The sequence below is a fragment of the Thermobia domestica genome, chromosome 1 (genome assembly GCF_964235325.1).
Source record: "Thermobia domestica chromosome 1, izTheDome1.hap1.1, whole genome shotgun sequence".
NCBI lineage: Eukaryota > Metazoa > Arthropoda > Insecta > Zygentoma > Lepismatidae > Thermobia > Thermobia domestica.
The window spans coordinates 242,007,895-242,020,872 of NC_137454.1; the positions used below are offsets into that span (position 1 = coordinate 242,007,895).

General features: G+C 34.5%; 1 protein-coding gene across 2 annotated transcripts in view; it reads right to left on the bottom strand.

Annotated features, from left to right (window-relative positions):
- The window catches only part of LOC145694807 (phospholipase B1, membrane-associated-like), an 83,536-nt gene extending 80,492 nt beyond the window's left edge, over nt 1–3,044 (bottom strand). Inside the window, exon 1 of one of the 2 annotated variants that reach the window (XM_081771475.1) lies at nt 2,946–3,044. The gene's annotated coding sequence lies outside the window, so the exon portion shown is untranslated. Of the gene's footprint in view, nt 1–2,508; nt 2,783–2,945 lie in introns of those variants that run through there. The other variant, XM_081771457.1, reaches the window with a different exon arrangement.
- Between the last annotated feature and the right edge of the window lie 9,934 nt (nt 3,045–12,978).

Sequence of the window (12,978 nt, forward strand, 5' to 3'; positions counted from 1 at the left end):
TTGTAAACCAGTGGTGCCCCCCCCTTATGTCCATGATGCACCCCCCAATTGTCTATCCGTAGGTGTTCTTTTATGAAAAAAAATATTTTCGATTAATTTTTACACCACCTCAAACATATTTATATAAATTTTTACCCCCCCAAATATTTCAATGACGCAGTTTGCGTCATAGCCCCCCTCTGTGGGCACCCCTGTGTAAACTATGTTTGTTCCTCGCTGAGTCACAGGTGTCACATTGGGTTTCCAATTCATACAAAAACACTTTTCTGGACATTTCTGTTATCTAAGACCCTCATTTAATGAGCCATGAAAGTTTTGTTCAGAAATTCTTACTTGAACAATGTTTGGGTTTTTGTGGGCTATAAAGTCCCACGAATATTCACCGAGACTAAGGAAGACGATGATAATAATGAAAGGTGGTAGAATTAAGAAAGTGGGGGAAACGGGAGAATCCACGCATACTGTGTTTGTTTACCAAGAAGCCCACTCCGAGAGCTAGGATCGAACCAGGGACCCTATACACCAGAGGTAAGCGCTCTACACTGAGCCACAGTTGCCCGCAATAAGAGTCTCCCTCAATGTCCTGGTTTTAAACATTTCTCGCAAGAATGTTGCCCTTGATTACACTATATCCGCATGCTCCATGAAGAACCTCCTACCGTCCTTATTCTTATGGCAGTTAAAACGAATATGTTTAAGAAAAGTCGAAAGTCATGAGAATATCCCGTGGAAACACATCCTTACGGATCAGAGTAGAAGAAAGAGAACTTGAAGAGGTCGATAATTTCAAGTATCTGGGAAGTGTTTTGACGAGAGACGCTTACTGCACCAAAGAGATTAAGTCAAGAATTACCATGGCTAAAGAAGGATTCAACAAGAAAATATCACTCTTAACTAGCAGGCTCAATATTGGACTTAAGAAGTTGGTCAAGTGCTATATATTTAGCATTGGACTGTATGGTTCAGAGACTTGAACATTATGGAAGTTAGAGAATAAATATTTAGAGAGGTTCGAAATGTGATGTTGGAGGAAAATGGAGAAGATAAAATGGACAGAGAGATCAACAAACGAAGATGCTTTAAAATGGATAGGAGAGAGGAGGAGACTTCTACCACAATCCTTCATAGGAAGTTCAATTGGATTGGATACATCTTGCGAAGAAATTGTCTTCTTCATACCACCATAGAAGAAAAGATGGAAGGGAAGCGAGGAATAGGAACAAGAAAAACACAGCTGATGGATGATTTGAAAAATAGAAGAAAATATTGGGAGTTAATAGAGGAAACTGAAGATCGAGAAACGTGTAAGAAACATTTCCAGGCCAAAATCTAAAATTGAAAAAAAAAAAAAAATCATTAGTCCCAGGACCTGCCGAAAGGCAGAATACTTAATATACTAATAAGAATTTTTTTTGAATCCCAAGCTCCCAAAGCGCTACACTGCACAATATATATATATATATATATATATATATATATATATATATATATATATATATATATATATATATATATATATTCTAAATTTCAAAACATATAACGTTCGAACGTATTCCGCACACGCAAACGATAAGTATAGAAGCGAACTCTAATGATACTCCATTGGATTGGGAGACCCTGGTTCGAGTCCTGGCGGGAGCTCATGTAGTTCGGATTCCACGTTAATCAGTAGGTACCGTTTCATATAGCCTCACTGCTGAAAGGGACTTGGAACTCAAAATCAACTGCTGACACTGCATACGAAGGAGAGGTTTTATGATACAATAAATATGTTCTATAGAAACCAGAACTTGCTCATCAAATCTCGAGTGTGCAGTTCTCCGAGATTCGTCTGCGAAATTGATCATAAATGTATTTGGAATGGTAATTTACCAACTCCCCCCACGGATTCGGCCAAGCAGGCACCAAGAACAAAAAGAAAACAAAAATAAATTTTGACATCAGATTAAATTTTGGTCTTTTTACATCACTCAGTTAGTTGAGACAAAGTTTCTTCCTTTTGCTGTTTTTTTAAAATTAAAAATTGAAACTGAACTCCTAGCACAACAGCCCCTAGAGAAGCAGGACCAAGAAGCCTACTTGTGACCAGTGATAATTACATATGGAGGAATATTCGAATAGCGAATTATTATTTAAACATTATTTGAATAACGAATGATTCTTCAAACAGTTTAGTTAATCAAACAATTATTTGGATAACGAATTATTATTTAAACAATTATTCGGATAACGAATTATTATTCAAACAATTATTCGGATAATTAATTATTATTATTTGAGTGATTGTTCAATATTGAAAACGAATATTCTAATAAAAATAGGAAAATTATTTGAATAACAAATGTTCGAATAATCTTAACAGCTCTACTTATAATATCAAAGTCAATTGCGTTTTATTATATGTTCTGAAGAGATTTACATAAAATATTTTCACCTACTGTAAGTTACGTCATCTTACAAGTATTTCTTATATTCTATAGCAACTTATAGAAATTATTTCTAGCTTACCTATAGTTCTAAGACATATTGTAGATAGTTTCCAGTATAGTGAGTGATGAATCTGTTCCTAACAACACACACACACTTGTTAGTAAAGTCATTTCCAAATACTATATTGATTATAATCATTGCTCACTTATTCAATCATTTTAACAAATGAATCGTCACTGCACACAGGTAATGAGGTGTGAAAAATGTACTACTTGCATCTAATGTCACTAAGAAAAGTGAAAATGTAATTGAGCGAATAAGGCAAAGTGCGAGAGGAAATTTTGCTGAGCTGGATTGGGAATAGCAGCTATTTTTGATGACGAAATTTTATTTTGGATCCAATCGAAGCTACTTTTTTTTCTTTCTTTCTTTTTGTTTTGTTACAAGAAGTTCTGTTGTAATAGGTGCAAAACACGCATGGCAGAGTAAGAAAGTTTGGTCTGGTCAGGTCTTACCTGTAAGCTATCTGTAGTTTCTTTCTTTCTTTCGTTCTGCTTGTATGGATCACTTGAATAGCCAGTCCTTACCGTGATTATTATGGCGGGGAACGGGCAGCAAACATTTAGGATTTGGTCAGCTAGTAGTAAAGAAGTGGGACAACCTTCACACCTTCTCCCCCCCCCCCCCTGTAGTATTTTCTTCGACCAAACGTCTGTATTGAACAATTACCAAAATAGGCGCAGTATGAATACTGATTTCGTTTCTTCTGCGCGTTTATTATTTTTTTTTTAAAAGCATTTTCACTTCGTGGCATGCACACACAGCACCGATATGGTCATAAAACGATGCGTGCACTAAATGCTATATCAACACACCTTTTGTCTTGTCAAATGCAGAAGTGATTAGCGACCTTGAACACCATACCTTTATGTCCATAATATGAATAATAAACGCCGTGTTTTATTAAGGGTGTTAATATCTGCGCCATATTTATTTTAGTATATATATATATATATATATATATATATATATATATATATATATGTATATAAAGTTCTTCTTATCATATGTAAGCAACCGTAAACAAATTGTTATCAACAAAGAGTATAAATCAACTGATTAGATTGCATATTCTGGAATTTCACAGGTTCATTATTGTTCCTTGCATTCATTAACAATCTCCCTGATCATATATTATTAAGTGACAAATTGCTTTTTACGGATGACCTGAAAGTATACGGTAGGATATGACTGTTTCCATGTAAAATATTGCTAACTCATGTTCTCTTAACAAACTTAGTGTAAACATAAACAAATGTAACATTTTATCGTTTACTAGAAACAAAAATCAAATAGAGTTTAATTATTCAATGAATCAGTTCTTACTAAACAGATTAAACTCAGTCAAATATCTTTGAGTTACATAGATGTGAAACTGACATTTAATAAATATACAGTGAACATAGTTAATGAATCTCCCAAGATGTTAGGATTCATAATTAGAACTTGGAGAAGAGTTTAACAATATTACCACACTAACAAAAAGGTATTATTCCTATGTCTGATCAAAACTGGAATATGCTGCTGTACACCAATACCGACACCAACTGGAAAAATTCCCATCTAAATTTATCAAATACTTGGCATACAAGATGACTGGAACCTATCCATCTTATGAAAACTATCTAACATGAATAGACAACTTCTGAATCCCTAAACTTGAACAAAGGCGAAATGTGATAGATGTATTTTTTTTTCATAAAATAGTACAAAGCTAGTTTAATTGTACGGATCTGCTATCGACACTAAATTTTCATGTTCCGACACTAAAAACTCGTGCTCCTGTTGTATTGTAAAAAATCAAGGACCAATGTATTATTGAAATCACCAATCTGAAGAATTTGCTCTTCTTATAACAAAATATGTATCGAACACAAAGTAATTGACACATGTAATACGAACTATAGATATCTTTAAGAAAACTATGTTAGATTTATTTTGTAATACACCAACACTAAAATTGGACTTATGTCTTTTCCTTTTTTCTTTCAAATGAACTGAAAATTTAATGGCCTGATTTTACTAATTTTTAAAAATATTTAAATGTCCTTTACTCACGTTGGTAAAAATTAAACTTCATCTTACATAATTTCAATGTTTGTAAACAAATTTTATTTAAGTAATACTAATTTATATAAGACGCGAATTTATTTCCAAAAACCCAGGGAAATTTAATTAAACTGGAAGAAGAAATCAGTAAAATAATATTAAAACTCCAGTTTACATAAATAAACAAAAGGAAGAGAAATTTCCGGATAAAATAATAAACTATAAAACAAAGATGGTGCGGGTATTGAACACCACAATATCTTGCTAATCTGCCAACCAAAGTAAAAGAAGTAAATGATGATGAATGAATTGGTAGAATGAGAAAGTGGGAGGAAACAGGAGTACCCCGAGAAAACCGACAGACACGATGTTGTTCACCGCTAACTTACTTCACCGGGGTTCAATTCAGGGACCCCACACACCACAAGTAAGCATTCTACCACTTTTCTTTTTCAAGTTAACTGATTCACCGAACTTATCTCATTAATTTGTTTAACTAACTAACTACTAACTAACTTTATGGCCTATGTAACCCGGGAATTCAATGCTGCGTTATAGAAAGCTCTCCACTGACTTCTATCCTTAGCCAACAGGATCAGGTTTCTACTTTGTATTCCTATTTCTGCGAGATCCATCTTACTATTGGCCTCCCATCTGCCCCTAGGTCTTCCTAATGGTCATTTTCTGATTGGTCTTCCAGTCAGGATTTTGAAAGCGTTTCTACTTTCTTCCATCCTAGCTACATACCCTGCCCACCTAAGCCTTCTAGATTTGATGGCCCTAACAATGTTCGGCAAACTGTATAAATTATGTAATTCCTCGTTATGAAGTTTCCGCTATTCCCGTTTCTCTTGGGTCCGAATATTTGTTTCAGGATCTTATTCTCAAATGCTTTTAGTCTATGTTCTTCCCTTAGAGTAAGCGACCATGTTTTGCAAGCATACAGAACCATAGGCCTTGATTATCGTTTTATACATTTTAAGTTTCAAATTTCTTGACAGAATTCGCGACGACAAGAGATTTTGAACTGCATAATAACACGAATTCCCTGCTTTTAGTCGACATTTAATTTCTTCGTGAATATGGTTTTCGTCTGATAATATTGATCCTAGATATTTGAAAGTATTCACTTTATCAAAAATATCATTTTGTATTTTAACACATCCATAATTCACCGTATTACTGTCCCTACGCACTTCCATGTATTTAGTTTTCTTTGCATTTACTTCTAAACCCATGTCCCTGCAAGCGTTTAATAAGATCTCTGCATTTCTTTCTATTGTTCTCTGTCATGACCTGGTGAACACCTTTCAACTCGGCTACTATAGCGATGTCCACTTCTATTCGGTTAGGTTCTAGAATATATGGTTCTGCAGTGTGTATCTTCCTTTCTCCACGCACATTAGTTTTTGGCCGTGTGTTTTGCAAATCGTCAAAGAAATCTTTCCATCTATTTCAGATGCTATCTGTATCAGTGAGAACTGTTCCATCAGCTTTTTTTAATATAAACACAATGTTGATAGCCTTTCTTAAATTCGTTGATCCCCTTATACATGTCCCGAATGTTTTTATGTTTACTATTATCTTCAAGTTCTTTAATTTTAGCTTTCAAGAAGTCGCGTTTCTTTGTTCTAAAAGTCTTGGAAGTTTCCCGCCTGATTTCTACGAAATTTTGTGTAGTTATTTCATTCGGATTTCGTAGCCAATGTAATTGTGCCTCTTTTCTCTTCTCTGCTGGTTTAATGCATTCCTGGTCGAACTATGGTTTGTTCCTACATATTTCCGTGTGTGCCAATTTTTCTTTTGCTGAAATTTTAAAGCTTTCTCTAATTTCAATTCAAGTATCCTCAACAGTAGTGCACTCCGAATCTTCTAAAACCAAGAGTCTATTCGAAACTTCAATCTGGTAGTCCTCTCTTACATGGCTCTTCTAATTACTTTAAGTTAAATTTTTCCGTTTTAAGACATTCAATATTTCCTTTATTCAACGGTACATTAACTTGCTGAACTAGTTATTACTAACTTTTTACTTAATTTTACTCGTTTATCCATTAACCTTGAACGACAGGGACACGAACACAGAAACACCGAGGACAGTTAAAATTCCAAATTCTTTCCCACTGGAAATCGAACCCTAGACCCCGTACACCAAAGGTGCACGTGCTAGCCACTAGACTAGCCGTGAGGGCTAATTGAGCCTCCGTTCCACCTTGAGAATTGGGTCGTAAGTATTATGCTTAACCAAATGTCTACTTATGCTTTTAAATATTTGTCTTTAGTTTATTACATTGTTTTTCTCTGCTTTATATTCCTGTTTTATGTTATTATTATTATTATTATTATTATTATTATTATTATTATTATTATTATTATTATTATTATTATTATTATTATTATTATTATTATTATTATTTTGATGCGGCGTGAATGTATATTTATGATTGTATTATTATTCCTACTGAAATCCAAGGTGAAGGATTTTGCCAATTACAATTATTCAAAATTTCTTTTTATTTTCTGAAACTATGTGTGACCAATTTCTTTCTCTAATTGCTAAATAAAAACAACAAGGGTTTGCATCTTTCTGTTCTAAAACCATATAGATATTGAATCTAATGAATTATTTCTGAAACTAATTAATGAATTTATTTTGTGAGTTAGGTAAAGCTGCACAATCTCACAAGACCACATTTGACTATTGTAACTTGAAATTAAATACGTGAAGATTGTATCGGAACGTGCTAAACACACATTTGAAGTTGAGTTGGTAAGATTTGTTCGTAGTATCTTTTAATACTGTGTTAAGCTGATTAATCCTGTAAAATTGTAAATAGATTTTCGATTTTACTAGCATATTCCTGCGCTTATTGCCGCGGATAATAGTTTTCTTCACTTTCTTCTTCCTGTATTCAATTCTTATTCTTCTTCGATATTGATTTTGAGCAAGTGAATAACACGCACAGAATTTTATGGCTCTACACCGAATAAAGTTTTGGGTACATGGTAACGAGAAAAAGAATCTCCTTATTCCCTTTTTAGGATCGCATTTCACAAAGGCCCGTTTAATCTAGAGCTTATGATGCAAAACGAGCATTTATACAAGATTTCAAGGTTCTATACCTGATAGTTTCGGAGATGTGGTGAACTGTAAAGAAGTCAATCAAGCACCCTCCCCTACTCATTCTTTAGGGGTTACACTTCGCAAAATCCCCTCTTATCTCATCCTAAAAAGTAAAGAAAGCATTTGTGCAAAATTTCAGGGACCTCCACTTAATAGTTTGGGAGAGTTAGAAGTCAGAAAAAAGACATACAAGTCCCCTTTGCACCTTAAGACAGAGGACATTTATATAAAATTTCAAGTTTGTGGGCTAGTTTTGGTACATACTTTGAAGAGTAAGTCAGTAAGTCAGTAAATTTACTGTTTCATGCCTACTACTACTTATCAATTAAATGTAAACAACTAAAAACAAAGTGCAATTTAACAAATTAATATGATTTTGAACCATTTTTTCCTCTCAGAACAGCTTTGATGTGATGTGGAATGAAATCATAGATATCGTGAAAGAGAGTAAGTGGAATATTACACCATTTTTCGCGTAATGCTTTACTCGGTTTCGTGAAAAATAATGGAGGCTGGAATTTGTGCCGGATTTGTGTGCCCAAAATGGATTACAGATATTCCCATTATGTTCAGATCCGGTGATTGGGCGTACAAATAGAAGTGTTCAGCTTCATCTATATATTCCTGAAACCTCGTCGCAACAGCTCCTGTGTGAACGGGCGCATTGGAAAATGACGTCATTGTCCGGAAACATCTTGATCATATGATGTACATGATTCTCTAAAATGTTTACATATTCATGGGCAGTGAGCGACCGGTAAGTGTAAGAACAAGACCCACTAACAACAAGGATATTGCGGCCCAAAATATAAATATAACAGAGTCGCAGCCATGTTTCACAGTTGGGCTTGGACACTGGCGCACTACAGATAAGTTTTTAGGTGTCCGTCACACGTTAACATGACCTGTGTTTGAAATAAAGTTTGCTCATCAGATCATATTACAAGTGGTCCCGCGTGGTATAGTCGCTAATGTTCTCGCCTTTGGTGCGAGTGGTCCTGGGTTCGATTCCCGGTGAGGATACTCGGTCGGAAAAGTGTACCAGCTTTCTTAGACCAGCCATCTTGTGTAAGGTTTTTCCTGGGTTTCCCTCATTCACCAGGCAAATGCCGGGGTGGTACCTAACTTAATGGTCCCAGGCCGCTTCCTTCCTTTCCTTTCATCGGATAGTGTGCTCGCCGGCGGATGTCATCCCTCATATATACGTGACGGGCTAAATGGTATTAAATCCCGACAGTTCAAAAATTTAATTCCTAATTCCTCGATCATATCAAAAATTTACTGTTTCCAGCGGTCATGTTAATATGTTCGTTGCACCATTGGAGTTGTGCTCAGTATTATTTTTCCTTATCAACGGTTTCTCCCGTGGCGTGTAACTGTTTACGCAGCTGTGGGAGGTGCTGCTTAAGTTCCCTTGTAATTTGCATTACAGACGCATAATGGTTCTGAGTGATAAACAGTACAGTGCATAATATAAAGGTGCATGAATATTTATTGGATCTTTTTCAATTATCGGATTTATGACTTAAAGGTATACTAGTAAACGACTTTGAAGCTCTTTCCAAAGCAGGATTTCGAATGTCACGATATAAGGAAGGTGTTCAAAAACTACTACAACTTCGAAAATCAATCCCTTATATTCATTGCTATAATCATCAACTTCATATTCACCATCATCAACTTCATTCATACTTGTTCAGCGATCTCTAAGGGAAAGAGTATTTTGAATTATCCAAATTACTGTACACGTTTTTCAGAAAGAAAGAAAGAAAAAAGAAGATATCCAAAGATCAAAAGCTTAAGAGGTTGATGGACCAGCAACGAACTGGATACTTGAAAGCAGTGAAAAGTATTGAAGAGAATTTTGTTGATATAATATCTGTTCTGGAGATTTTTCTCAAACGGGATTAGATCTGGGCTTTTAAGAAAGTGAGACATTAGCATTCTGTTCCATTACTCCTCTAATATTACAAACCCTATCAACATTTGAGAGCTAAGAGTGTTTAAGAAGACAGAGGAATGCATCTCGGTAAATCAGATCAAGTTGTGAAGTCTTGTTGGTCAGTTTGTTGAACAAAAAAGACATTTTTATCACAAACAAATTACAGAAGATTTACACTAATATATCAAATACTGATCTCATTCCGTTGATGTAAATTCGGAAGATTCTCCCGCCTTTCAAAGATTTTGTTGCTCAAGAATCTCGAAATTGTATGACTCAAGATGAAGCAATTCACCTCAAGTAATTTGCACGGGACATTCAACGATCAATTGTTTGGAGCTACACTCAGAAACGTTATGAGCAATTAGTTCCGAATTATTGCCACTATTGAATATTCAAGTCTGCAGCAAACAAGTTTTCAAATTAGAAAGTGAAATAGTTAAAGTAAACATTTTATCCAACATCAAGAGTGACAAGAATCTTACATATGATGTATCTGTGTAAAAATATTTTTCGAAATATAGGAATTGTAATAATTGGTGCTTCAACAGCAAAATATGAGAACACATTTTGTTGCCTTGAAAGGGTTCTTATACTACAAAGAGAACTAATGCTTTACGATAGGAAATCAAACTTGTTCTATTGGCGTTCGACAAACGATACTGGAACACTTTAGATATGGAACTCTTTGTCTACAAATTTTGATAATGTTCTCAATGATTACAATTATAGAAGATTTTTTGAAAAATGAAATAAAGCTTACGAGCCTTTTAAGTGTTTTGTAAACCAAGTCTACATAGCGACCCATCAATGAGCATGGCTTCTATTACTTTCTGTCAGGGATGGGATCGGGGCGACTGCCCCTCCCAAAAGGGGAAACTTTCTTATTTTATATATAAATAAAACCCATTCCAGAGTTTGAAGCTCTTAAAAGTAGCTCTAAGTAGCAGTATTACAACCCACCGCCCCCCAGAAGTCCGTCCTGGATCCGCCTCTGCTTCCCAAAAAGAAGTGCTTGGTTTTGATTTTCATAGTAACGTGTTAGATGAATATGTGTATTTTCAATTGCTTAATTTGAAATAAAATAGCCTAACCCTACTTCATTAAGTATACTAAAGACAAAATATAGATGTTTTCAACTGTGCTAAGCATGTATGCATCTTGTTCTGAAGTGCTAATTGTGTATGACTTCAAACATTTTTTAAGTCTATAATTATTGTGATAATGTCACATTGTTATCAACTAAGAACTGCTTTTTCAGTCATTGAAATAGTACAGGGTTAAATGGAACAGTAGTGTAATTAAAAAATAGTGTTTCTTGACTTTCTACTCTCTCATATTACAAAAGCTGTAATGCAATTCACAAAATCACAGAATTGCAATACAAACGAAAAATTGCATCGCAGTATCTAATGTCTTACGAAAAAATGCAGGTTCAAGATGAGCAGGTGACCAACTTAGAGAGATGGACAAGGTTACAGGTTTTACTGTATATATGCTTTGACTTGTAAAACAGTGATCAATAGTTTGGGGTCATTTTTAGAACACCCGATATATACAATAGTTATATAATGAAAATAATTTTAGTAGGCCTCAAAAAGAAGGTATTTTCCCGATGAAATAATCCAGAAGCTACGGTCCTGGTCTGGAAGAGTCAGAGAGGACCCACACCGTTGGACCACTCTACCATTGTCACTGTATTTAAATTATTCACTTTTTTGTTTGTTTTTGTTTTTATGAAGGTGAGCTTAGCTAGAAGTCTTAAAGCTGAACTGAATCTCAAGTTTTCCACTTGATTCCAACCAAATAAATATTTGACCAAAAATATCATCTCACTTCTAGATTGAGTTCAAGCTGTATCAAAGGGAGTGCGAAAAATTTGATGAAGCTCGAAGTTCATAATTCATCCGCACGGCGAAGGTAGCAGATTTAGACATGTGGTGTTCTCTTGTGGCAAAATGTTGAACTAACTGACAAAAATGTGACGACACTTATCGTAATGCTGTTTTTCTTTCCTTTCTTAATTGCGGTTTTGCGTTATACGAATGCAAAATTTTTGTTTCGGTTTGCGATAATGGTCGCGACTCAGGCGTGCAGCTAGATTTTTTTTTTTGGGGGGGGGGGGGGAAGGAGTCCAAGGTTTGTGAGATTCCAATATTACAAGCAGTGATGAAAATTTTCCGGAAAATTTTCCGATTCATAAAAAAACATACTCCACTTATTCCTACATCGTTGTTTAGCCGTGATTTCATGAATCGAAAAATTGTCTGTCCTGTATAGTGATTAAAATTTTCCGGAAAATTTTGAAACGGAAAATTTTCCGTTTCAAAAAACATACTTTACTTATTCCTACATCGTTGTTTAGCCGTGAAGTGAGGTGAAAAATTTTCTTCTATATTTTCCCGGAAAATTTTCCGTTCTTAACAAATATCAGTGATTAAGTATTAGTTCCTCAGTATTCATAAAATTGATTGAAATCATGTATAGAATGTTAAAAAGTGAAAGATCGTTTAAAGAATCTGAAAATTTTCATGGCTCACACAATTTTCAGTGAACAAGTGAAACAATTTTTCATGAATCGAAATATTTTCTGTCTTGCATGGAAAAATTGAAGAACTTTTTATGAGTCGGAAAATTTTCATCATTTTGAAGCAAAAAGTAAACCAACTTTTTGTGAATCGGAAAGTTTTATTGTTTTGTAGAAACAAGTGAAAATAATTTTCATGGATCGGAAAATTTTCATTGCGATGTAGAAACAAGTGGAAAAACTTTCATAAGCCGGACTGTTTTGGATATTATGTATAGTGATGTTGGGTGGAAAATTTTCCACTATATCTAACTGCACATTCAACTATAAAATTCAATTTCTGTAGAGGAAAGTTAGACAGCAACAAATTATCATTTTCCAATTAGCTTTCGGAAACCAGAAAATTTTCTAATATTTCAAGTTGGGAAGTAAAAATACACAGTGATTCTCTCTCTCTCTCTCTCTCTCTCTCTCTCTCTCTCTCTGTGTGTGTGTGTGTATGTGTGTGTGCGCGCGTGTGTGTGTAAAGTGCAGGGAACACACATCGAGTTTATAGAGAACAAATATCCCATTCCAATATTTAAAATGTAACAAGAAATTGAAAAGAAGCCTTTGTGAATTTATCAATTACAGAAACAGATAATTCCACTATTTCTTCACATGTAGGACTGCCTATGTAATGAAATAACTACATAAAAAGTTCCTTATGAAGTTTATTTTTGTAACAGAAAATAAGGAAAAATGATTTTATTGTGTTGAACACTCGTAAATCATAATTTCAATATTGGAATTTTGTATAATTAACATCTTACAGCAGATATTGGGATTGTAACACTACCATTATTATGT